This window comes from Schistocerca cancellata, chromosome 1 (assembly GCF_023864275.1).
Source record: "Schistocerca cancellata isolate TAMUIC-IGC-003103 chromosome 1, iqSchCanc2.1, whole genome shotgun sequence".
In the NCBI taxonomy this organism is placed as follows: Eukaryota; Metazoa; Arthropoda; class Insecta; order Orthoptera; family Acrididae; genus Schistocerca; species Schistocerca cancellata.
The window spans coordinates 1,005,649,732-1,005,677,025 of NC_064626.1; the positions used below are offsets into that span (position 1 = coordinate 1,005,649,732).

The following is a 27,294-nucleotide window of genomic DNA, read 5'->3' on the forward strand; positions in this document are numbered from 1 at the left end:
TGTTTATGGACGACGTGACCCACCAAGCACTCTGAGGGATATATGCCATTGAGGAGTGCGACAATCTTGACCAACAGTGCCTTGATGAACTTGTGGATAGTATGCCACGATGAATACAGGCATGCATCAATGCAAGAGGACGTGCTACTGGGTATTAGAGGTACCGGTGTGCAACGATCTGGACCAACACCTCTGAAGGTCTCGCTGTATGGTGGTGCAACAAGCAATGTGTGGTTTTAATGAGCAGTAATAAATGCGGCAATGATGTTTATGTTGATCTCCATTCCAATTTTCTGTACAGGTTCCAAAACTCTCGGAACTTAGGCGATGCAAAAGTTTTTTTGATGTTTGTAGACGAAAATTTAAAATGGAAAAAGCTCATTTTGGAACCCCTAAAAAACTTAGTTTAGTCACAGTTTCACTTAGAATCATTTCAGATCAGTAAGGTGACGTATTTCACGAATTTTCATTCAATAATGTCATACAGAATTATGTTCTGGGGAAACTCATGTTTAAGAAAGAAAGACTTCATTGCTCAAAAACGTGCCATAAGAGTAGTATGTGGTGCACACCTACAGTCATCTCGTAGACTTTTCTTTAAGGAGTGACACCACTTTATAGTACATTAATTCTGTCATGAAGTTTGTTGCAAATAATCAACTGCAGTTCAGAAGGAACAATGAAGTAAATAATAACAATGCCAGAAGGAAATATGCCATTCATTACCCCACATTAAGGGTGCCTTTAGCACAAAAAGGAACGCTTAATACTGCAACAATAATTTTTGATGACTTAGCCAGTGACACAAAATGTCTGACAAATAGCAAAGTAAAATTGGAAAACAAACTGAAGATCTCCTATTATGTAGAAAAATTTCTATTACTTTAATGTGTAAAGGTGATGGGTAGGACTTACTGAATATATCAAAAACAATACTTTATAGCCATACTACAAAATTAAGTTGCTATCTGTACGTTGTAACCTCCCCACACGAAATTTTTTTTATGAAACCATGAACCAAGTGTATCCTCCCCACAGAAATATTTAAATGATTTTTTAAATTGTAACCTCTGAACAAAATTGGCTCCCATTTATGATCTCTATGCTGAAATGCATTCACATTTAATGTAACCACAAAATTCTTTTCTCTTTTAATGTTAAGTTCGAAACAGAAAAATTCCTAAGCACCAAAATAATACAAAAAATTCAGTATCCTGGTAAATTTTATGACGACAGCAGCGCTGCGCCTCGGCCCTGTATTCTGAATAAAAACGAAAAAATTCTTACCTCAATAAAAACTGCGAATATATTTGCTCTTATGTAGAAATTTTTCGGCACAGCTTCGTGCAATGCTGGCGTCTATTTTTTTCTGATTCTTGGAAGGAATGATCATGTATTGGAAATATTCTTTAAATTGAAATGAATGCTTTCCTTTAAAAACTTACTTTATGTTATAAAAATTATTATTGGCATTTTTTTAAAAGAAATTAATGACAGTTAATATACATTACTAGATATGCGCAAGGCTGCTTCTTTACCTTCTACAATAATACTCATTGTCCAAAGTCCCGACCAGAGCAGGCTGCCGACACGCGCAGGCACGCGCTGACTACTGTCGACTACTGCAGGCTCACGCAGACTACTCAAGACTACTGCTTACTAGCACGGACTGAAGACTACTACTCTCTGGTCAGTGACTCTGCCATGCCTCGCCCATCGCCGGCAACGCATACGTCTTACATAACCCTCCACTGGGGGGGTGGGGGGGGGGGCAAAAATTTGGCAGCGATGGTGAGTCAATTGGACTTGCCATGAGCAACAAATTTTTCTTAATTAATTAAGTTTACAATCACAGAATATATACATATACTATATAAGTGCAGAACATGAAATAAAATATAGTGCACATGCACTGAGTACAGAACATATCAAGCAAAGACAAAATGTGTACACAATGAGTACAAAACATATTAAAAAATGACAAAAGTGCACACGCACTGTAGCTCAGAACATATCATCAAATCACAAAATGTATACGCAATGAGTACAAATCATATTAACAAATGACATAAAGTGCACACACACTGTAGTATTGAACATATCAGGAAATCACAAATGTATGGGCAATGAGTACAAATCATATTAACAAATGACAAAAGTGCACACACACACTGTAGTTCAGAACATATCAGCAAATCACAGAATGTATATGCAATGAATAGAAATCATGTTAACAAAATGACAAAAGTGCACACGCACTGTATATACTTTTCTTACTATTTTACAAGAACTAGGATAGGAAAGGGAAGGATTGCATCATGGTTGTAGCACTTTAGGTTGCACGCAGCTGCACTGAAAGTCCATATCTTTCTACAGAAGCACAACACCAAGTGAGACAATCTGAAGTTCTTTTCCTTGAAGTATTAATCAGAGTAGCCAAGACACTGAAATGTCATAGTAATATTCCATGTTATCATTTTGGTAGTACATTAGGTACACCAAACAGTGGGACCATAATAACATCTCCATCGCTCAAGGTGGTGGACAGCATGTCGTGTCAACACCACGTTCTTGTAAGGTACACCTACGTAGAATTAGTGCAAAAACCAAATATAGTGCTCCATGATCATAAGGATAGACAGGACAAACGGATATTGCAGTAATTTCTGTTAATTAGGTCAGAAGGTGAAGGACATTAAGTCACATACTAGTCTTCATTGAGAATTACACTAGTCTGATTTGAGTAATTGGTGACACTCGTCGCCAAGTTACTGAACATTTCTGTACCATGTATGAAGTATTACAGAATAATGTTCATAAATCATCTGATTACAGTGAACATTGGCACTCATTGGCCAGTTACAAACCATCAGAAGTCATCATTCAAAACAGGAGCTAATGAATGGTATAGTATTAACATAATTCACTTAGTTATAGTAATCATTGGCACTCATTGGCCAGTTACAAAACATATAGCAAGTATTGAATAGTACAAAACATTTTTCGTCATTCAAGTGACATACGATATATTTAAAATAATTATTGGCACTCATTGGCTAGTTGCAAAGTATTCTTATATATTTTTAAACCTTATTCAGTATTATTCAGAAGTTATCATTCAAAATGAGAGTCAATTATTGGCATAACATTTATAGAGTATAACAAAATATTATTTACAGAAATTATTGGCATAGTATTTATGCATTATTACAAAGCATCATTCAGTATTACTCAGAACTGATCATGCCAGTGACATAGGACAAATTGAAAATGTAACATACTGTAACTATTATTCAAGGTCTGTGACTAGAAAACATTATTCAGTATTACTCAGAATTCTCTTAAACTGGTAACATTATTTGGGACTGGTAATACATTTTTTTTTTGTGCTAGCAATGCATTGCGTTGGGATCGATAATTAATTACTGGGGGATAACAATATTTGCTTTTGAGTTATTGCTGCAAATGAAGATGTGTAACGTCATTTGTCATGAGTCAGCTGTAGCAAAGTTATGAAACAAATAGAGTATATGTGATCACATTCATGAATGACACAGGTTTAATGACCAACTGCTTCTAACACATTAATTTCATGAATAATTTCTCCTGCAAAATATAAAAAATGGATTATTAAACTGAAAGAAGAAACGCATATTATGCTGAAAAGCAGTGAACTTCGAATTAACAGGTAGTGAAATGTCTATAAAATATATATGTTCTCTAGCTGTCCTTTCCAAAACCTTCAGTCATCATACCATGCGACATAAGACATACTGTCAAAACGAACTGCAACAAATACCTCAATAACTACATAGCATTTCTTAACTAACAGTAAATATATAAACTTCATCATTATTTTCATCTGCAAAGAAAAACTTCATTATCCATATCATCATAACTCCATTATTATCATTACCTGTAAAGAAAAACTTCATTATCCATAGTAGCATACTCTTCGTCACTATTCATCATCATTCATTAGCATCTGCAAAAAGTCACTTCATTATTCATTATACAACTATTCATAGTATAGAATTCCTTATTTCTAGCATATTTCATCACTAAAACTAAGATGTGTAGTTCTGTCTGACAGCCTGCATCAATCGCCTCGTATTCTGAAAGAAAAAATTAGTTAAGACTGCTATCATACGATGTGTATAGTATATTCTTGTTAACGCTTGTTAATTCTGATCCATTTACTCTTCGTGACGAGGTATTGCATCTTTTTTCGTTCATTCCGAAGGTGAAATTCCAATTTCATAGTAATCCATTGTGGTTTGTTTCATTTATTTCTTTTACACGTTATTTCTTTCTGAAAATGATTAAGAAAGATTAATGTCTTGCATTTAAATCATATACCCATTAAATAAAAACTGGTTTATAGTAACATAATTGAGCATACAGCATAGCATGACAGAAAACGTAATATGTCAAAAACATAAACAGTGTGCAGGTGCAAAAATGTACACAGAGTATCACAATGTAGCAAAAAAAAAAAAAAAAAAAAAAAAAAAAAAAAAAAAAAAAAAAAAAAAAGTAGTCATGATGTTGAGATATCGTAAGGCAAAATGTTAATGTCAACTGGTGTTTGTTATATCTTGAATATTTCATAGTGCATACAAACAAAACAGGAAAACAATCATACACACATAAAAAATGGAAAATGTGCACAGTCTGATGTGTAACGACAAGAAAGGCGACCTGCTAACCTTACCTTGCCGGGCACTTGCCAAGAAAAAATACGATAATCATCAGTAAGTGGTCACATAAATATAATTGCATAAGTGGTCATAAAAAAAAATTAGGAAATGGCATTGCAGTGTGATAAATCATAAAGTATGTTCATTCAATAAAGGGTTTGATGTTGGAGACATGGTGATTGCCCTTTCTTTTTCTGGTTCTCAAAGTTTCGACGTGTACTACATTGGCATGAGGAGTGCTGCGAATTCGACATGGACCTGCGTATAGAAGCTCTTTCCTCTGTTGGATAAATAGTGTGTACGTACTAATATCTTCTGTCCAATGTGAAAGTCACGGCGCGTACAAACCTGTTTTTGCTGTCTTCTCCGGCGCTCTGAGGCACGTTTGATGTTGTTCAGCGCAATGTCAATTATTTCATGGTGTCGTAGTCGACGAGATGTAGGAAAGGTTACTAATTCTTTAATTTTGTTTGGTGGTTCAACATTTTTCAGTATAACAGACGGAGATAGCATAGTAGATTCATTTGGTATGGAATTAATTACATCCTGGAATGAGAGTATGTACACTCCTGGAAAAGGAAAAAAGAACACATTGACACCAGTGTGTCAACCCCACCATACTTGCTCCGGACACTGCAAGAGGGCTGTACAAGCAATGATCACACGCACGGCACAGCGCACACACTAGGAACCGCGGTGTTGGCCGTCGAATGGCGCTAGCTGCGCAGCATTTGTGCACCTCCGCCGTCAGTGTCAGCCAGTTTGCCGTGGCATACGGAGCTCCATCGCAGTCTTTAACACTGGTAGCATGCCGCGACAGCGTGGACGTGAACCGTATGTGCAGTTGACGGACTTTGAGCGAGGGCGTATAGTGGGCATGCGGGAGGCCGGGTGGACGTACCGCCGAATTGCTCAACACGTGGGGCGTGAGGTCTCCACAGTACATCGATGTTGTCGCCAGTGGTCGGCGGAAGGTGCACGTGCCCGTCGACCTGGGACCGGACCGCAGCGACGCACGGATGCACGCCAAGACCGTAGGATCGTACGCAGTGCCGTAGGGGACCGCACCGCCACTTCCCAGCAAATTAGGGACACTGTTGCTCCTGGGGTATCGGCGAGGACCATTCGCAACCGTCTCCATGAAGCTGGGCTACGGTCCCGCACACCGTTAGGCCGTCTTCCGCTCACGCCCCAACATCGTGCAGCCCGCCTTCAGTGGTGTCGCGACAGGCGTGAATGGAGGGACGAATGGAGACGTGTCGTCTTCAGCGATGAGAGTCGCTTCTGCCTTGGTGCCAATGATGGTCGTATGCGTGTTTGGCGCCGTGCAGGTGAGCGCCACAATCAGGACTGCATACGACCGAGGCTCACAGGGCCAACACCCGGCATCATGGTGTGGGGAGCGATCTCCTACACTGGCCGTACACCACTGGTGATCGTCGAGGGGACACTGAATAGTGCACGGTACATCCAAACCGTCATCGAACCCATCGTTCTACTATTCCTAGACCGGCAAGGGAACTTGCTGTTCCAACAGGACAATGCACGTCCGCATGTATCCCGTGCCACTCAACGTGCTCTAGAAGGTGTAAGTCAACTACCCTGGCCAGCAAGATCTCCGGATCTGTCCCCCATTGAGCATGTTTGGGACTGGATGAAGCGTCGTCTCACGCGGTCTGCACGTCCAGCACGAACGCTGGTCCAACTGAGGCGCCAGGTGGAAATGGCATGGCAAGCCGTTCCACAGGACTATATCCAGCATCTCTACGATCGTCTCCATGGGAGAATAGCAGCCTGCATTGCTGCGAAAGGTGGATATACACTGTACTAGTGCCGACATTGTGCATGCTCTGTTGCCTGTGTCTATGTGCCTGTGGTTCTGTCAGTGTGATCATGTGATGTATCTGACGCCAGGAATGTGTCAATAAAGTTTCCCCTTCCTGGGACAATGAATTCACGGTGTTCTTATTTCAATTTCCAGGAGTGTATGTGGCCCAATCAATATGTTTTTTATGGCAGTATATTCTACACAGTTTATCAATTTCTTTCATTAATCGTTCACTAGGGTTCGAAGAAGCATGGTACCTGGATATATAGATCAAAGAAATGTTTCTAGCTCGTAACATATGTGTTCATATAGAAGATCGAAACTGTGATCCATTGTCGGAAATTACTTTCAATACATGCCCTACATGAAATAGAAAATGTTTTACAAATGCTTTCGAAACAGTTTTAGCAGTAGCTTTGCGTAACGGAGTGAAGGTAACAAATTTTGAAGTGAGTTCAACAGCGACAAAGGTGTAGCAAAAACCTGATAGTTAGGTCGGACATGTTCTTTTGTGTTCCGATTCTACTTTGTTAGTACCCGTAATAGTTGGCGCGTGTCAAAATTAATCGCTTGCTGAAAAACATTTGTTTGTATTTTGTGAGTGTCGTAAATTGGTAGTGACAGCAGAAGACAACACAGCTGACGGACAGAAGCATTAGCTCGCACAGCTGACCAAAGCATGTGAAAGAAAAAAAAGAATACTATGTCTCGTAATGACGACGAAATGAAATTTTCAAATGCAACTTGTTGAATGTACATGACGCTGAAATTTGCTTTGCAGAAGTTGGTTGCGATGTCTTGCTGATTGTTGCTGAGAGAACGGGATAGTGCGTCTGCTACAATATTTTGTGTACCGGGAATGTGAACAATTGTAAAATTAAATTCTTGTAAATAAAGTTTCCATCTGCTTACTCTGTCGTGTGTAAATTTATCCGAAAGTAAAATCTGTATAGCTCTATGGTCTGCGTAAACGGTGGTATGTCTTCCATAAAGAAAATGTTTCAAGTTCTGTAACAGAATAATTCCGTTCATCAGGTGACAGAATGCGACTCGCAAAGGCTATGTTTTTAATTACTATAGAACCATCTTCTTCAATTTCCTGAAAAATATGTACACCTAAAGCGGTGTTAGAACTGTCGGTGGCAATGGAAAAATTTCTACTAAGATCTGGGTGCGATAAAAGTGGTGCGTTCAACAAAGCATGTTTCAGGTCCATAAATTCAGAATGTGCTTGCTTATCCCAGGACCAAATAGTGTCTAAAGCAGAGTAATGAATAAATTTACGAAAAAAGTTAATTAAACCCAAAAAGCTACGTAGTTGTTTCTTCGTCGTAGGAACAGTAATGTCACGTAAAGCTTGAAGTTTTTCCGGGTCAGGCGTAATGCCCTCTGCTAAAATTACATGTCCAAGAAATTTTATAGAAGTTTTACCAAAATGCGATTTACTGAGATTAACTGTCAGTCCTTGTGCACGAAAAGTTTGCAACAGTTGTTCAAGAATCAGATTATATTCAGACCAGTTAGCTTCTGCAATAAGAATGTCATCTACATACATTGTGATTCTGTCTTTAATAACTATATGAGTACATATATTAAATTTTATTTTAACCAATGCTGCAGTGCAGCTAGGAACTAGATATTAAAGAAAATGAGCAAATATGTACAAAGGACGGCATGAAACATCATTCATTATCCATATGGCATTTCATAACGCAGTAAAATTCCCTCAATTCTAGAGAAAGACGCTTGTCATAATCAGGTGTGCAGATGTAAGCGTGTCGTATTTGCGGTGCTTTCTACAAAGGTATGTCAAAAACGAGGATAATGGCCTCCCTTTTTTTTCTTTTCTACCTGTGCCTCTGAAAGGCTTTTTTTCTGGGCGTCTGTTGCACAGCTGGGTGCCCACGACGCATTACGTGCAGGTGGTCACTTAACTTTCTTACGGAAATATTTACGACAGCAGTTTCCGCTACAGTGACAGTCTCATATAAAAATATTTCACAGGTCAAGAATTTGCGTTACAAATCTGTAGAAACCAAGTGCTATTGATATAACAGTGTCCAAAAATTTTCGTCGGCATTGCGATACATTCACGCATTTACATACATTTCATAACTCTTAAAGTACGTTTCTTGGTTTCCAACATCCTTTTCATAAATCAGAGTCCCTAACCACTATTCATTACTCCTTACCTTACTACACATATACATATTCGTCGACACTTTTTCAATATTTCATCTTAAGAAGTATGTAGCATAATCAAATTCCTCATATAACATCGGCTTATTGATCATAAACATACCGCAACAGCATAATACACATCGTCGTCGTAAAAATAACATCATAACACCTCAGTCAAATCTCAAAAACGTCGAAGCTTTCTGCAATAATTTCAAAACCTAAAGAAAATTCTCTGCTCATTTCAGTAGTGTCATCTACCTCAAACGTACTTTAAAAATCATGATCTCATACCGAATACATCATTCAAAGCTCTCATAGTATCACAATGGGTCCGAAAAAATATGAACAGTTCACACAGTACAGACAAAATACAATTTCGTAAGTGTGAAGTAATCCAACTCTGTAATTGCATAAACACGTGTCACTGACGTAATAAAAAGTTTGTCTCTCTCAGTTAAATGATCAGATAGCTATGTAATTATGTGTTAGAGAAATATGGTACCGATGTGTAAAGTTGTATAAGCAAATACCATTTTAGCTAGGGCTCCTTGTGCTTGCCAAACACATGGTACACAAAGTAGGCGTGTACCCCCCTGAGGATTAATGTAATTATACCCTCAGGTGTTACAGATTACAGCAATGGAATGAAATGTATCACAGAAAACTTTCTTTGTATTTCAAAAATCTTGAAAAATAAATGGTTTAAGTACAAAATTAAGCACTCAAATGCGTGTCCTGTAGCGCTAAATGTGCATCTTGTTGTAAGATAATCTCTGTGGAAGTGTCGTAGTTATTGTCCTCCGAAAGCTAAGTTCTGCAGAAGTCAATGTACTTACCTCATGATAAACAAAAGTGAAATGCTTTGCGTATAGATATCTTAGTTATTACGCTTATTATTGTGATGAAGAAATTACTGTGCTGTAACGTATTGTTGTGCTACGGAAAAGGCTGTCTCATTGTAGCTATACGACAAAAGTTACTACTAAAACATGTTTTACATTCCAGAATAATTAAGAAAAACTGTGCAGATATGAAACAGAAACACCGCAAAAGCAACATTGTAAATTGTCACTCATTAGTAGTGTCGTGATATAATCGTGTAGCTGTCACATAAACCAACCACTGTGTCATCTGGCATTTCACAGAAAGCACCTCAAATCCAGAATCCACTCTCAAGCAAACCAAAATGTTGCATGAAAATCTCATTAGCAGTGCCGGTATATGTTCCAAGTATGTGAGCCTCATAGTCGTTACGCGATCGTGCAACTAACAAGCAAGAATGTACACACACAGTAACACTGTGTTCTCTGTTCACTATCACAATGCAGTGGTAATTACTGTCTAAATATGTACCCTAGGTTCTAGACTGGATAGTTAACTTCAAAACATAGTTGCATGATAACAGTTTCTAAGTGTGACATGCATACTAGAAATGTGAAGCGAAACGTTTTATGGCAAAGACAAAGTTAAAAAGCAGATTATTTTTCAATAAACGGTTTTACATGTGAAATGTGGTGTAAACCTTTACTCTTCCTCGTACGCAGAGTTTCAACTTCAACGCAATTATCATGTGGTATACGTCGGATTCTGTATGGTCCATTGTAAACTAGAAAGAATTTGTGACTCAAGTGTTTCTTCTTATGTGACAATGAATGAGCTTTAATGAGAACTTTCTGACCAATATACAATTTCTTTGCATTTGCTTTACCGTGTAGTTTTCTCCTTTTGTCTGCTGCAGATTATTTTTAAGAGCCAAATCAATTATGTCTTTGTGTCTAAGTTTACGTGTATTCGGGAAAGGTACAAGCTCTCTGATTCTGTTCGGTGGTTCTTCATTCTTCAGTACAAGAGTAGGTGGTAAAGCAGTGGAGTCATGAGGCATTTCATTCAGCACGTTTTGAAATAAGTGTAAATATCTGTCCCAATGCTGATGCTTTCTGTGACAATAACGTCTGCAAAGCTTATTGATTTCTTTCATAATCCGTTCAGACGGGTTACAATGTGGTGAGTACAATGAAATAAAAACAGGTTTGATTTTATGATTCCAAAGCATGCGGGACCAAACAGCAGATCTGAATTGCGGTCCGTTATCTGAAATGACTTTAGCAACGTGGCCAACTTCACGTAAGAAATTTTTAACAAAGGCGTTGGATACAGACCGTCCAGTGGCTTTACGGAACGGAGTAAAAGAAACAAATTTTGAAGTAAGTTCAATAGCGACTGAAAATCCATTCGATGTTCTGACAAGGGGTCCCAAGAGATCAACAGCAGCAAATTCTTTTAATTTAGAAGGAATAATAGGAAACAACGGAGCACGATGTGAGATAGTAGATGGTTTCGCCTTTTGACAAAGTTTACAAATAGACAAGACTCTTCGAATTCGCTTTTCCATATTGTTAAAATAACAAGTCGTTCGAAGAATATGATAACATTTTCGTGGACCAAAATGTGCGTAGCTGAGATGAATGTACCAAATGAGCTTATTAATAAAATCATCTGGAATACAAAGAACCCATAGCTTGTCATCAACAGTGCAGCGTTTGAAGAGTATGTTGTTTCTCACCAGATAATAATGCCGAATCTGTGTGTGTGTCTTTTCATGCCATTTACTTTTGATGTCTTTCCAAATCGGATCTTTATCTTGTTCATGAGCAATGTCCTTTAAAGATGTGGTGATGAAGTTTTCAAAGGCGACTTTCTGAATGTAAAGAATACTGAAATTTTTCTCGAGGTTGCCTTCTGTATTACTTTTCTCAAGCCCTGCCGGTGCGCGTGACAGTGCGTCCGCAACAATGTTCTCCTTGCCGGGAATGTAGACTATTGTAAAGTGGAATTCTTGCAGAAACAATGCCCAACGTTTTAACCTGTCATGATTTAATTTTGAAGACATAAGAAATTGTAATGCACGATGATCACTGTATACTTTTACGTGCTTGCCAGAAAGAAAGAAACGGAATTTGTTAAATGCCCAAACGATAGCTAAAGCTTCTAATTCAGTAACGGAATAATTTTTTTCAGATTTTGTTAGCACTCGGCTAGCAAAAGCAATGGTTTTCTGAACAGTAGTGTCATTTTCTGTGGCTTCTTGAAATAAATGGGCACCAAGACCGACTTTAGAAGAATCCGTGCTAAGGCAGAAATCTTGTGACAGATCTGGATGAGCTAGTATTGGCGCGTGAAATAACGCTTCTTTCAAAGAATTGAATTCCAACTGTGCTTGTTCGTCCCAGTTCCAAATAGTATTTTTTCCAGTGAGAGAACAAAGTTTTGGTGTAACAAGAATTTGCATATTCAAAAAACGACGGTAAAAATTTACGAGACCTAGAAAACTGCGGACTTGTTTTTTTGTGGATGGAACTGGAATGGCTCTGATTGCTTCTAACTTTTCAGGATCCGGCTGAATGCCTTCAGAAGAAATAATATGTCCCAAAAACTTCACCTTTGACCTACCGAATTCAGACTTTTCCAAGTTAACTGTAATTCCAGATTCTGCAAAAATACGTAACACGCTGTTGAGGATGCGATTGTGTTGTTCCCATGAGGCTTCTTCTATCAGAATATCGTCCACATATAAGGTGATGTGACGTTTTAAGAACTCAGGTAATATGGAATTTAGCCTGAGAATGAATGCTGCTGAAGAAATGTTCAAACCAAAAGGAAGTTTCCGAAACTGATAACAAATGCCGAAACAAAGGAAAGCTGTGTATTTTCTACATTCTGGATGAAGTTCGATCTGATAAAATCTGGATCTGAGATCAATGGAAGACAACACTTTTACACCATTAAAATTTTGAAGAAGTTCTTCCATCGTCTGCGGCCTATCTGTTTCAGGAATGATGATAGTATTAACTTGTCTCGAATCTAAGACAAGACTGATCGATCCATTTTTTTCTCAACGACATGTAATGGATTGTTGTATGAGCTTACTGCAGGCTTTATAATGCCCTCGTCAAGCATAGATTGTATTTCTGTTCTAATACGGTCCCTATAATGTGCTGGAATTATGTATGGTCTAACACAAAATTTAGTATGCTCACGAACACGAAATTGGTATTGAAATCCCTTGATTGTTCCTGTTTTGTGAGTAAAAACTGTGGAATGTGCTTGTAAAATCTCAAAAAGTTCCTGCCTATCAGTGTCATTACAATTCTAAAAAATGGTTCAAATGGCTCTGTGCACTATGGGACTCAACATCTTAGGTCATAAGTCCCCTAGAACTTAGAACTACTTAAACCTAACTAACCTAAGGACATCACACTCACCCATGCCCGAGGCAGGATTCGAACCTGCGACCGTAGCGCTCCTGCGGCAATTCTCAATTGTTTGAATTTTATTCTGAATTAACTCATTAATTTCAAATATGCCGTCGATATCATCCCTGTCAGTACTTGCAGAGTGATTGTTAGTGTCTAGTTCCATAGAAAATTCCGAACTGTTGTCTAAAGGAGGTAAAGCCGATTAATTTCTTCGTCATGGTTTGAGAGCAAATCTTCAAATTTCAAAGCTACTGACTTACCTTCTTTCTCTAAACTTATTTCAGCATCGTGAAAGCTTAAGACTGCTTTGTATTCATTCAAAAAGTCTACTCCCAGTATAATTTCCGTCGACAATAATGGAACAATAAGGAAGTTCATAAAGAAGCTGTGGCTTTGACAAAAGAATTCTAAGTTGGTTTGTTGGCGTACATCTACACTTTTTCCAAAGATTGCACCTTGTAATTTAATCTTACGTAATGGAAGTGTGGGGCAATCGTACGATTTGTTGCACTTGCTAAAATCTGTTTCACTAATTACTGAAATGGGACTGCCAGAGTCAAGTACTGCCGTAAATTTTACGTCATTTACTGTAATGTGAATCACAGGATATGCAATGTTGTTATGTTTTACGTCGTGTTCCTGGAGTAAGATGTCTCTAATGTCTTCCATTCTTACGTAATTACTAGCTACGGCAGCTGCGTCGTCAGTTTCATACGTACGTTTTGTGGCTGCCAGCAGTACGAGTCATTGCCTATTGTCTCTCTGTTGGCGCGTGTCGTTATTGGGATTTGGAGACCTAACTTCTACAAATTCACTGTGACAAGAGGGCTCTGCTCTGTTTGAATCCCGCCAGTTCTGATGCAATTCAGGTCTGTCGTTACGATCATATCGTCTGTCGTCATGTCGGTAGATTCCATAGTTTCTTTCTTGTAGGTCACGTGGTGGAGAATTTCTCCCTGAGTCGTAACTGCGCGCTGGACCATTGCGTCTAAAGTTATTCTGTCTCCCTTGATAATAATTATTTTGGTTCCCATATTGTCTGTTTCTCTGAATGTCTCTGTGATAGTCATTACCGCAGAGAGGTGATCTTTCCCTGTAATTATTACTACTCTGCCAACGGTTGTCATACGGGTGGTGTCTGTTTTGGTCACGATTTACGTTGTAAGAATAGCCTTGTCGTGTCCATTTATTATTTCTGTCATCGCGGAATTGTGACAGATGTGACCTGTAATTGTTGTCAGTGTCAATTTCCAGTTCTTGTAACAGTCCCTGAAAAGCTTCAATGTCGTCTTTGCAACGTCCTGCTAAAATAATATGTCGTAAATGTTCAGGCAGTTTGATTAAGCAAATGCGGATGAGTTCTGAGGGGCTGTATGGGTTTGAAAGATACTGATTCTTATGCAACATGTCTTCAAAATATTTCATAAGACTGGAAAATTCAGATTGTTCGAAACGTTTCATCATTATGATGCCATGTTTTACTCGGTCTTGTGTAGCTTGAGACCAATCCGAAATGCCCTGTGTTATTATTTTGTGGCTGTTCCGTATTTCTATGTCCCTCTTCCCGTATTGGGGCGCGAGTGTCCTCTGAAATACGTAATTCTTGTTTTACCTGTGTCAGCTGATCTTGTACTTCCCGGATTTCTCTTTGGTGTTGCGTATTAATTTGATTCTGATTTTATTTGAATTTCCTAATTTGTTCGCACTCTTCTGTGTCATTAAAGACTACTGGTTTTGTGTCATTCAGATTATCATCTACCTTCGTAGATAAATTATTTAGCTGATCCGAAAGTTCAACTACTTTCTCTGATAATGAAGTAATTTCCTCCATGTGTCTTTCTGAACCAATTTTCAGAGTATCTACTGTGTCCTTTAAGTTTTCTTGAGTTTTTGAAAGTTGCGTAACCAAATCGGTAGATGCAACTGAGTCAATTTTAGCTTGCAAGGTCTCATGATTTTCATGAACAATAGTTTGCAGTTCTTTTATGGCTGCTTCATGGTTCAGTAATGCATTTTCATGCCGCGAAAAAATAGGTTGAAAATGCTCACAAATTTGTGTTTTTACGTCATTACAGACTTTTTAACATTTCGATTCAATGTTATGTAACTCAGTAGTTAAATCTTCACGTGTTTGTTCAAGCTTATGTTCCACTGAGTCTAACTTTTGAAGCTTTTGTTCCATTGTGTCTGACTGTTGCTGTGTTTGCCTCTGGTATTGTTCCATTGTGTCTAACTGTTGCTGTGTTTGTCTCTGGTGTTGTTCCATTGTGTCTAACTTCTGAAGCTTTTGCTGTGTTTGTTTCTGATTTTGTTCCATTGTGTCTAACTTTTGAAGATTTTGTCCCATTTGTTGCATTAATTGTAATAACAATGCATTAGTGTCTGGAATCTGTTCCTCTACGCTTTTCGGCAGCGCATTTGCACCAGCAACATTCACATTTTGACAAGCAGAAAATGTGTCTTGACTCATTTGAGAAAACGGTGAGAACCCAAAACCTGAGTCTACAGTATTTGCAATATTGTGTTCTGTCATTCCCAATTCCTGAGGCGAGCTGTTGCCGACCGATCGATCGATAATGCTTCCCTGCTTACTACCTGTTTCACTGTCTACACCATTATTTGACGCCCGCTCCATTTCCCTATGCACCGTTACCAAATTACTACTTTGAATATTAGTTAATTCATTACATGGTGGCGTTAACACACTGCTTTCGTCTTCACTGTCATTTCTCAGTTTACTTTGGAGCCTAGTATTACGTTTTTCACACGCCATTATTGTCACAATATTTCACACGATAACACAGAAAAACACAATTTGAAGAGCAAAAATAGGGGAACACATTAACATAGCACTGAAAATAATATCTAGTTAATTGCAAGCGTAGCTTCGAAATACTTAGTGAAAATCTACATGCATGCCACAACTGTTTTACTGTACAACAATGAAAGGCTGCAACTACAAAGGAGATTCTCTCTACAATTACGCGCTAGCAATAAACAATAGCTACACTAATTACACAAAATACAAGAAAAAAATCAGAAGATTCCAGTGAGGTATCCTAAGCTAAGGGTCGACATATGAAACGTCCCCTTAGAAAAATTATACAAGACTGTGCTTAACGTGACACACAATATTTTTAGCGCAACGCAATCTGACTTTCAAAAATCCCTACAAAAGAATGGCCCTGACTCACATTAACCTATACCTTTCACAAATCACTTACCTCACCAAAAATCTTCGTTACTCGAACTACTGCAATACAGCGAGCGCCACTACTGCCAGCTAAATAGAAGATTCAAACTACGGAAGTCACTAACTACTGATAAGGATAGTTAGCAAATGAAAGATTTTAATAGAGAACAAACACTGTATTTACCTTAATAATCATAATATATATAGCAGTTCAATTTCAAAACTCCGCCATCTCTCTCCCCACATCCACCCTGCTGGCGGCTCACCTCTAACTGCGCAACGCTACCCGCTGTTCACATCCAGCTGCCGCTGCCCAACACTACAATGGCAGACAACAATGCAAACTAGCCACAGACTGCACACAGCATAGCCAGTGATTTTCATATAGAGCGCTACGTAACGTTGCCAATAAGAAAACATAAACAGCCTACTTACATAAAGAAAACATAAACAGCCTACTTACACTTTCTGCAGTTCGGATGGAGTTGAATTTGCCAAAATCCCGATTTCAAATCTAATGTGGAATAAATAGCAGTACCATGAAATTTCTGTAGAAGTTCTTCTAGTGTCTGTGGGCGATCTGTTTCATTAATAATAATGTCATTGATGTGACGCGAATCAAGTACGAGGCGAAGTGAACCATCCTTTTTCTTAACAATATGGAGCAGGTTTATGTACGGACTAACTGCCGGTTCAGTAATTCCTTGGTCAAGCATAGCTTGCAATTCTTTCTTAACTTGTTCTCTGTGAATATACGGAATGGGATAATGCTTGGCTTTAAATGTGTCGTGCTGTTTAACTTGAAATTCACACATAAAACCGGACATAGTACCAGGAACGTTGTCAAAAACTGGAGCTTGCTGTAAAAGAATTTTGCGTAGTTGCGTGTGTTCGTCGTCTGTATTTGCACTGCTCTGTTTAACTTTATCAGAAATCATCCGTATAACGTCATAGTCGGTTTCGTCTGGGGTATTATACTTGTATACGTACGTATCTGTGAACAATGTGGAATGACAGTTTAAGTTACGTGATGCGGAAATGACCTCTGTACGATTGATTGTTTGTTCTTCTGCAGATAAAGAGTGCTGAAATTCTAGTGCCAGTTGTACATTTTCATCCTTTAACATTAAATAGGAATTTTGAAAGTCAATAATTGCGTCGTGTTGTACCAGAAAATTTATACCTAAATTAACGTCTGTCGTCAATAAGGGAACAATCCAAAAATTTGAGTGAAATGTATGACCTGCAATACAAAATGATAAATGTGTCTGTAATTTAACATTACTCCTTTACCAGATACTGCTCCTTTTACTTTCGTTTTGCCTAATGGTAACGTAGGATAAGTATTCTCTTTGTTACACTCGTTGAAAGTTTCCTCATTTATAACTGACATAGGAGATCCAGAATCGATTACTGCTGAAAATTTCGATGATCCAATTTTTACTTCAATGACAGGGTGTGAAATGGTTTTTTGAATAACTGGTCTTTCCTGCAAAAGAGTTTCTCGGATGTCGTCAAAAGTAATAACATTTTCGTGAACAAGATTCTGTGTATCTGAAGTATTGCTTGCGTTGCTGCAAGATGCAACCTGTACTGTATCTAGTCAAATTCTATCTGACGCGCTATTATTTTCGGGAGGATGCTGTGGCATTTCAACTATTTGTACTGTTCTGTTATTTCTTCCTGACATATTACGTTCGGGATGATATCTACTGTCTGGTTCATTCATGATAATATGTTGTTGCGGATGATTTTGCTGCTGATAAGACCGACTGTTATTAAATGTACGCTGAAAATTGTGCTCATTACTTTTACGTCTGTCATGATAGCCATTTCTATATGGTGCATTGCGATAAGAATTGAAATAGTGTGTTTTCTGTACGTACTGATTTCCTTGTTGCTGTGCGTTACTATTTGTTGGAGCTGACGCTATACGTGTAGACGGCGAAACATTAAAGCTTGGTTGACCTTGTACATTACATTGTTGGTTAGGTATGCTAACCGGCTGGCTTTCATGCTGTTGTTGTGAAAAACCTCTATTGTTACCAAAATGCGTTCGCTGTTGCTGATAATCTTGTCGATACTGATAATTAAAGTTTTGTCTGTTATTAAAGTTCTCGTGGTTGTCATTTCTGGAGCGTCTAATGAAAACTGTCACTTTCGGTAAAACTTGTCGTATCAGGTTTTCTTTACACGTTTCTTATTCCTAGATAGATCGATAGTTGAAGAGCTGTTTTAATAGATATAAAGGATAGTAGAAGAGAAGGCAGCAGTGCAGAAAACTAAAGATGAAATAGCACTACTACGGCTCGGGGCCCTGTGCACGCTACGGCACATATTCATTAAAGCATAATGAATCCCCTGAGGTCAATTACGCGCTACAAATAAATTTCAGTTTCTGCGCTACAGGCAATGCCGGCGAAAATTCAAGAGCAAGTTGTTGTATCCAATCCAATTCTAGTTTCTGCGTTACAGGCCAAGCTGATAAAAATACAAAAGCAAATTGTCGTATCCAGTCCAAAGCGTGTACCTGTGTTCTGTGATTATTAAGTACCTTAGATTTTTTTACAGATAAAAATTGCTTGTAATCAACGTTATCGTCTCTGAATGTGTGAACATGTTCAGGATTGTGTAACAATCTGTCTGTGTGAGACTGTTCGGAGTTTAAGTCACGTAGTCTCTGTAAATTACTTAAGTTATACTGGCTGTGTGGGTGTGACAAATGTTCGGAACGTGGCGTATGCTGTGACGTGTTATTGACTGAAATATTTTTTATCTCTGTCACCTCTTGCTGTAAAGTCGACAATTTTCTACGTAATGTATTATTGGACGAATCTATCTCACTGATCGTCTTCTGTAAATTTTGGAATTCAGGTGTTTGATTAAACGAAATCGGTGAAGTATCGTCTGATTTGCTGTCATTATTACTTTCAATAACTTCAACATGACTGGCCAATTCATCATATTTTTCAGTCAGTATTTTTACCTGATCATCGTTTTTAGTGTCACAAGCATTAATTTGTTTTTGTATTTTACGTGTGATTTCGTTCAATTTTTTAACGTCTGCTTTGATGACATCGGAATCGTGTATTAGTTCTAATTGTTCAAGTCTGTCGGTCACTGTCTGAAAGTCTACTGTGTGTGTATCTGTTTTTGATTTAAGATCGGAAATTTCATCAAGCAATTCGGTGTTCAATTGTTTGATAGTATTAATTTCGTCTGATACTGTAGCAATATTGTTGTTTACGTATGTTTTTGCTTTCGTAAACAATTTACGTTTATCTTCCTGTCTCTGTGCGGAAATTGTTTCCATGACTTGTCGCTTTACTTTATTCTGTTCCTGTATAAATTTACGGTAACGCGTTTCACTGTTTTGTAGGTGGTGATTAAAACGTTCGTCAATTTGGCTGTTCTGTTGTTCAAGTTTCGCGTCTACCTTTGCATCCAGTGTGCGCGAAAGTTCTGCTGACATTAGTTTAAACTCGTCGCGTTACTGTGTTGCGTTTTCAGAGATTTGTTTAGCGACTGCACTAATTTCGTCTCTAAGTGACTCTGTTGTAGGTGTTTGCGTATTCCTTAATTCTTGAGCAACAGATCTAATTTCTGCACTACTTTTCCTAGCACAAGCTTTAATTTCTTCACGTAATTGTTCTTTAGTATCATGACATTGCGCGGCAACGGCTTCAATCTGTTCACTAAGTTGTTTGTACTGTTCATTTAGGTGGTCGTGTTTTTCATTCAACTGTTTGAAACTTTCATTAAGGTTGTCTTGTTCTTCACTCAACTGTTTGTAATTGTTGTCTAGTTTTTCATTAAGTTGTTGTTTGAGATTTTCATTATTTTCATTAAGTCGTTTGAAATTTTCACTAAGTTGTTTGTGATTGTTGTCTTTCATTCTGTTGTTTGGAATTTTCATTCTGTTGTAGCAATATTGCCATAATTTGATCCAAGCCAACATTACCTATTCTATTCTCTGTGCTGTTTGATGGCGTACCTGCAATTATCACGTTTTGAGTAACCATTTGGTCGTTCTGTGATTCTCGAAAAGGTTTTCCAATCGGATGTGCACTGTTAGTCACTACCTCGGAATCAAATAAATCTGTCGCATTTTGAGTACACTGTTCATTTTCGTTAGAAAAATTCATCTGTTCACTATGCAAATTTTGCAAACCGGGTGTGTTAAACTGGGCAGCGTTCATTGTAACAGAACGTCCGGCGTCATCAATTGTCATTAAATTGACAGACGACACAATTGAATTTATTTGTTCATCATTACGATCAAAATCATTACTAGTGGTCGGTACGCACTGACTGTCTACAATTAGCGGATTATCATCATTACACTGAGTATCGCAAGTATTATCGGTCAAATTATTCGAGTCGGCTATTTCACTCATTGCACATCGCGATGTACTGTTAACAGTTTTTCGCGGCATTTTTCACAAAACAAAACTAAGCACAAATGAAACAAGGACAATGCAAAAATGCAACAAACACAATTACAACAAAGAGCAACAAATTGCCGATTATCTGTGAAACAAAGAGTGACAAATTAGTAAATGCGTTGTGCCAGATGCAAACTACGTTTAAGTAAATAAGAGCAGATATATGACTACTTATCAGAAGATTCACAAAGGGTCGCCAAGTGTAACCTCCCCACACGAAACTTTTTTTTATGAAACCATGAACCAAGTGTAACCTCCCCACAGAAATATTTAAATGATTTTTTAAATTGTAACCTCTGAACAAAATTGGCTCCCATTTGTGATCTCTATGCTGAAATGCATTCACATTTAATCTAACCACAAAATTCTTTTCTCTTTTAATGTTAAGTTCGAAACAGAAAAATTCCTAAGCACCAAAATAATAAAAAAAATTCAGTATCCTGGTAAATTTTATGACGACAACAGCGCTGCGCCTCGGCCCTGTATTCTGAATAAAAACGAAAAAATTCTTACCTCAATAAAAACTGCGAATATATTTGCTCTTATGTAGAAATTTTTCGGCGCAGCTTCGTGTAATGCTGGCGTATATTCTTTTCTGATTCTTGGAAGGAATGATCATGTATTGGAAATATTCTTGAAATTGAAATGAATGCTTTTCTTTAAAAACTTACTTTATATTATAAAAATTATTATTGGCATTTTTTAAAAAGAAATTAATGACAGTTAATATACATTACTAGATATGCACAAAGCTGCTTCTTTACCTTCTACAATAATACTCATTGTCCAAAGTCCCGACCAGAACAGACTGCCGACATGCGCAGGCACGCGCCGACTACTGTCGACTACTGCGGACTCACGCAGACTACTCAAGACTACTGCTTACTAGCACGGACTGAAGACTAAAGCCGACAGACGCCGACTCGCGACAAGCAACAACTAACTACATACTACTCTCTGGTCAGAGACTCTGCCGTGCCTCGCCCATCGCCGGCAACGCATACGTCTTACAATGTAAAATGACTCGTTGCGTATCATTAGACAGACTCAGGAAAGATCAAAAAGGGCTCCAGTCTCAAAGGGTACAGTGCAAAGGAACGACGAGAATCGACCAAGCAACAGTCGGTATTGTAGTTGTAAATTGTCGTAGCTGTGTTGGGAAAGCACCAGACCTTCAAGCGCTGATAGAAAGCACTGAAGCTGAAATGGTTATAGGAACAGAAAGCTGGCTAAAGCCGGAGATAAATTGTGCCGAAATTTTTACAGAGGCGCAAACCGTGTTTAGAAAGGATAGATTATATAAAGTAGGTGGTGGTGTGCTTGTGTCTGTTGGTAGTAGTTTATCTTTTAGTGAAGTTGATATAGATATAGTTCCTGGGAATTACTATGGGTAGAGGTTATGCTCAACAGCCGTACCATTAGCTGAACGGTTCAAAGAAAACTTGAATCTCATTACTAATAAGTACACCACTCATACAGTTATAATTGGTGAAGACTTCAATCTATCCTCGATTTGTTGGCGAAAATACATGCTCAAAGCCGGTGGTAGACAGAAAACGTCTTCCGAAATTTTACTAAATGCTTCCTCTGAGAATCACTTTGAACAATTAGTTCATGAGCCAACACGAATTGTAAATGGTTGCGAAAACACACTTGACCTCTTACCCACAAATAATCCTGATGTAATAGAGAGCGTCATGAAAGGTACAGGGATTAGTGAACACCAGGTCATTGTAGCGAGGCTCAAAACCATATTGACCAAAACTACTAAAAATAAACGCAAAATATATCTATTTAAAACTGAAGATAAAAATTCGCTTGACGCCTTCCTAAGAGAGAATCTCCATTCCTTCCAAGCTAATTATGTAAGTGTAGACCAGATATGGCTCAAATTCAAAGATACAGTATCGACACCAGTAGATAGATTCATACCGCATAAGTTAATAAGAGGTGGGACTGATCCACCATGATACACAAAACACGTCAGACCTCTGTTGCGGGAACAACGAAAAAAGCATGCCAAATTCAGAAGAACGCAAAATCCTCAAGACTGACTAAGTTTCACGGAAGCTCGAAATTTAGTGCGGACGTCAATGCGAGATGCTTTTAATGGTTTCCACAATGAAACATTGTCTCAAAATATGGTAGAAAACCCAAAGAGATTCTGGTCGTATGTAAAGTACACCAGTGGCAAATAACATTTAATACCGTCACTGCGCGATAGCGATGGAAATGTTACCGATGATGGTGCCACTAAAGCGGAGTTACTAAATACAGTTTTCCGTAATTCCTTCCCGAAAGAAGAAGTAAATATTCCATAATTAGAAACCAGAACAGCTGTTAGCATGAGTGACATAAAAGTAGATATCTTAGGTGTTGCGTGTTCCCACGCGCCATTCGAGAGTGGAATGGTAGAGAAGTAGTATGAAAATGGTTCGATGAACCCTCTGCCAGGCACTTAAGTGTAAATTGTAGAGTAACCATGTAGATTATGATTTATCGTGCAAATGATCCATGGAACATGAAAGTAACTGACTAACTAACTAAGGTCTGCGTTTAGCACTCCAGGATAGTCTCGTTTCCGTACCTGTCGAGACCACAAATTGTTTATTAAATATGATAAAGAATTTTACGACCAATTATTTTTCGTAGTTGCAATTTCTGTCAAACCTGATTGGGCATCTACCTCTACAGTGGAAGAATTTCTGGATCATGTGATGGACATTCTTTTTTTTTTCTTGGTAGCGTTCTAAATTCAAGAGAAACCTATTTTAATTAGTTATGTATGTACCCTAGTGGACTGCTGGAGCCTGGCCAAATTTCATTTCGTAATATGTAACTATTGCTGTCTACTGCACTCCCAAAGTACATAAGTAATCAGGTCCTTCACAGTCCCACTCATATGTGTCTCTAGGTTGTTTAGTTTACGACTACGTGCACTGCGATTTTATAGCGTCCTATTTTTGGGTTTCCCTTCGTAAAAGTACGCGGATTTATGCCTGCAATGACCTTGCGGTTCTCTAATCGTCGAGATAAAGATCATTCATCAGTTTTTCCATTGCATTTAAGAGGTATATTCGTTGGTGCGGCTTCATAATTATCGCATCCAGTGCCTCTCCTTTAAGGACTGACCTCGACTGTCGCCCATATTTACACGGAGTGCAATGGTGCAGTGGTTGTCACACGAACTTCCATCCGGGAGGACGACAGTTCAGATCCTAGTACCATTGCGCACAGTTTTATATTGCATCAGGCAGCACTATTTTTAAGATTGTGTCGATTGGATACTCTGAAGGCAAGTAGTTCCCCGGGAGAGAAATAAGGAAACAGTAGATTTGAAAATTTGATCTCGTGAAAATGCTGTGCACTGGCTCAAAGATTTTTGAAACTTTCTGTAAGTTCATTCCAGCCGATATTAATTCTCTGTATCCCTATTAATATTTACGTTTCCACAGGTAAACAAGAGAACAAACATCAGAAATCCGTAATGAAGTTGTGAGTTGCCTCACAGCAAACAACGTACAACACGGCGAGCATCGTTAAGTACACACAGCTTCAGAACATTACAGAAAGCCGTAAACAGTCTCCTGCAAACAAATCGATTGCCCGAGTATATTACTGTAACACAGACGGTAACTACATTAAACCAGTTGTTGTTGTACGTCAGTCCTCTTTGATAATCTGTAAAATACGCTAGCCATCCTTTGAAACAAATGCAATCATTGAAATTTTCTGCTAACCTCGACAAATAATATTCCTTTCAACAAATTCCTGCAGCAAATATTGCGCTGTGCTGTGGAGAAGACCAAATGAGGATTGTTTGTTAATCAGCTAAATTGAAGTCATGGTCGTGCATCAGATGCGAAACAGAGAGTTCCTAAGAGTTGACTGTGTACTTAATGTCGTATTTGATTACTTACACTGAACTGCTTTTGGCAGACTGAGAAGCGACGTGGAGCAGAAAATTATCCGCGGGAAATTAAATGAAGACAATCCGAAATTCGGGTGAAATGATTTAGGCAGACTTAGCCTGAAATAGGTTCGACCAGAAGGCAGTTTTAACGCTTCTCGCTATCGTAACAGTCTAATATTAAAAAGAAACACTACTTGGAATACAAACGAAAGTGAAACTAACACATTATAGCTTTTAAAACTATTTTCCTTAAGAACTCTGTTGTCGCAGAATGTATTGGAAACAACTCCTACAGTGTGACTAGGCAGATATATATTGACAGAAAAAAGACAACATGATGAAAGAGAAGTAAAACTCAAAATAATTGTGGAATAAACTATTCGCGATTTAAAAGTAGCGTCATATTGAATAAAACACTGGAGCATTCGGCTGTCGCCGTCAGGATTAAAAATCACTGACTGTCGGGGCTGGAACGGTTTTCTGATTATATGGATACGATTGCAGCATCTGGAACTGGAGAGGGCCGAAGTGAGACATGCGCAAAAGAAGAACTGCGCAGCTCACAGCACCACCAGTCTGCTGCAGGAGCAGAGACGACACGTGACGAGAGTGGCCGGCGCCAAGTTTGAAACTGCCGCTCCCGCCTCTTTAGAAGCGTCAGGCATCCATCTTTACTTTCGCTCAATATGTTAAGTCCTTACCCACGCCCTATTGGGTGTGTACTCCTGGTCTCTGTATCAGTTGTTGCTATTCATTCTAATCTAAACTGCCTCCTTTATAAAAGCATCTCAAGACTACGATGCGTGAGCCAAGGCTGTCGTGTTTCCATATTGTACTGTATTTTACGCACTTTTTCAACAATGCTTATCTGTTTGGGTTCTTAAGTTTCCTTACTTCTCAGTAAAACGTTCTGAAAAGTTCAAATTGTTTGACCTATACAGGGTGTTACAAAAATGTATGGCCAAACTTTCAGGAAAGATTCCTCACACACAAAGAAGGAAAATATGTTATGTGGACATGTGTCCGGAAACGCTTACTTTCCATGTTAGAGCTCATTTTATTACTTCTCTTAAAATCACATTAATCATGGAATGGAAACACACAGCAACAGAACGTACCAGCGTGACTTCAAACACTTTGTTACTGGAAATGTTCAAAATGTCCTCCGTTAGCGAGGATACATGCATCCACCCTCCGTCGCATGGAATCCCTGATGCGATGATGCAGCCCTGGAGAATGGCGTATTGTATCACAGCCGTACACAATACGAGCACGAAGAGTCTCTACATTTGGTGCCAGGGTATCGTAGACAAGAGCTTTCAAATGCCCCCATAAATGAAAGTCAACAGGGTTGAGGTCAGGAGAGCGCGGAGGCCATGGAATTGGTCCGCCTCTACCAATCCATGGGTCATCGAATCTGTTGTTGAGAAGCGTACGAACACTTCGACTGAAATGTGCAGGAGCTCCATCGTGCATGAACCACATGTTGTGTCGTACTTGTAAAGGCACATGTTCTAGCAGCACAGGTGGAGTATCCCGTATGAAATCATGATAACGTGCTCCATTGAGCGTAGGTGGAAGAACATACTGACGAAACTAAAATGAGCTCTAACATGGAAATTAAGCGTTTCCGGACACATGTCCACATAACATATTTTCTTTATTTGTGCGTGAGGAATGTTTCCTGAAAGCTTGGCCGTACCTTTTTGTAACACCCTGTATACACTCATGCTCATAAATTAAGGATAATGCTGATACATGGTGAAACAACGCTCTGGTGGGCGGTTTGTGGATTTAAATCAGTTCGGAGTATGACCGTGCGGTGCATTTGACCTGCGGTTGTCGCACGGTGGCGCTGGCAGCAGTCCACATACGCAGAGGTGTGTTGGTGCATGTCAGAGTACGGTGCTGCGAGTAAGTGTGCAGACGTTTTCAGACGTGCTAATGATGACTGTGTGTTGAAAATGGCTCAAAGAACACATATTGACGATGTTATGAGGGGTAGAATACTAGGGCGACTGGAGTCTGGTCGAACATAGCAGATCGTACCACGGGCCTTCCGTGTGCCACAAAGTGTGATCTCAAGATTATGGTAACGATTCCAACAGACAGGAAACGTCTCCAGGCCCTACAGTACGGGACGTCCACAGTGTAAAACACCACAAGAAGACCGATGTATCACCATCAGTGCCCACAGAGGGCCACGGAGTACTGCAGGTAGCCTTGCTCAGGACCATACGGCAGCCACTGGAACAGTTGTCTCCAGACACACAGTCTACAGACGACTGGACAGACATGGTTTATTCGCCCGGAGACCTGCAAGGTGCATTCCACTGACCCCGTGGTCCCAGGAGACCCCATAAAGCCTGGTGTCAAGAACACAGTAAATGGTCATTGGAACAGTGGTCCCAGGTTATGTTCACGGACAAGTCCAGGTATAGTCTGAACATTGATTCTCGCCGGGTTTTTATCTGGCGTGAACCAGGAACCAGATACCAACTCTTTAATGTCCTTGAAAGGTCGTGGTTTGATGGTGTGGGGTGGGATTATGATTGGTGCACGTACACCCCTGCATGTCTTTGACAGAGGAACTGTAACAGGTGAGGTGGATCGGGACTTCATTTTGCACCAGTATATCCGCATTTTCAGAAGTGCGGTGGGTCCCACCTTCCTCGTGATGGATGATAACGCACGGCCCCACCGAGCTGCCATCGTGGACAAGTACCTTGAAACAGAAGATATCAGGCAAATGGAGTGGCCTGCCTGTTCTCCCGACCT

At 39.1% G+C, this 27,294-nt stretch overlaps 1 protein-coding gene across 1 annotated transcript in view; it reads left to right on the top strand.

Annotated features, from left to right (window-relative positions):
• Positions 1–27,294, top strand: part of LOC126121327 (serine protease inhibitor dipetalogastin-like) — a 219,189-nt gene that overhangs the window by 168,825 nt on the left and 23,070 nt on the right. The gene's annotated exons all lie outside the window — the stretch shown is intronic.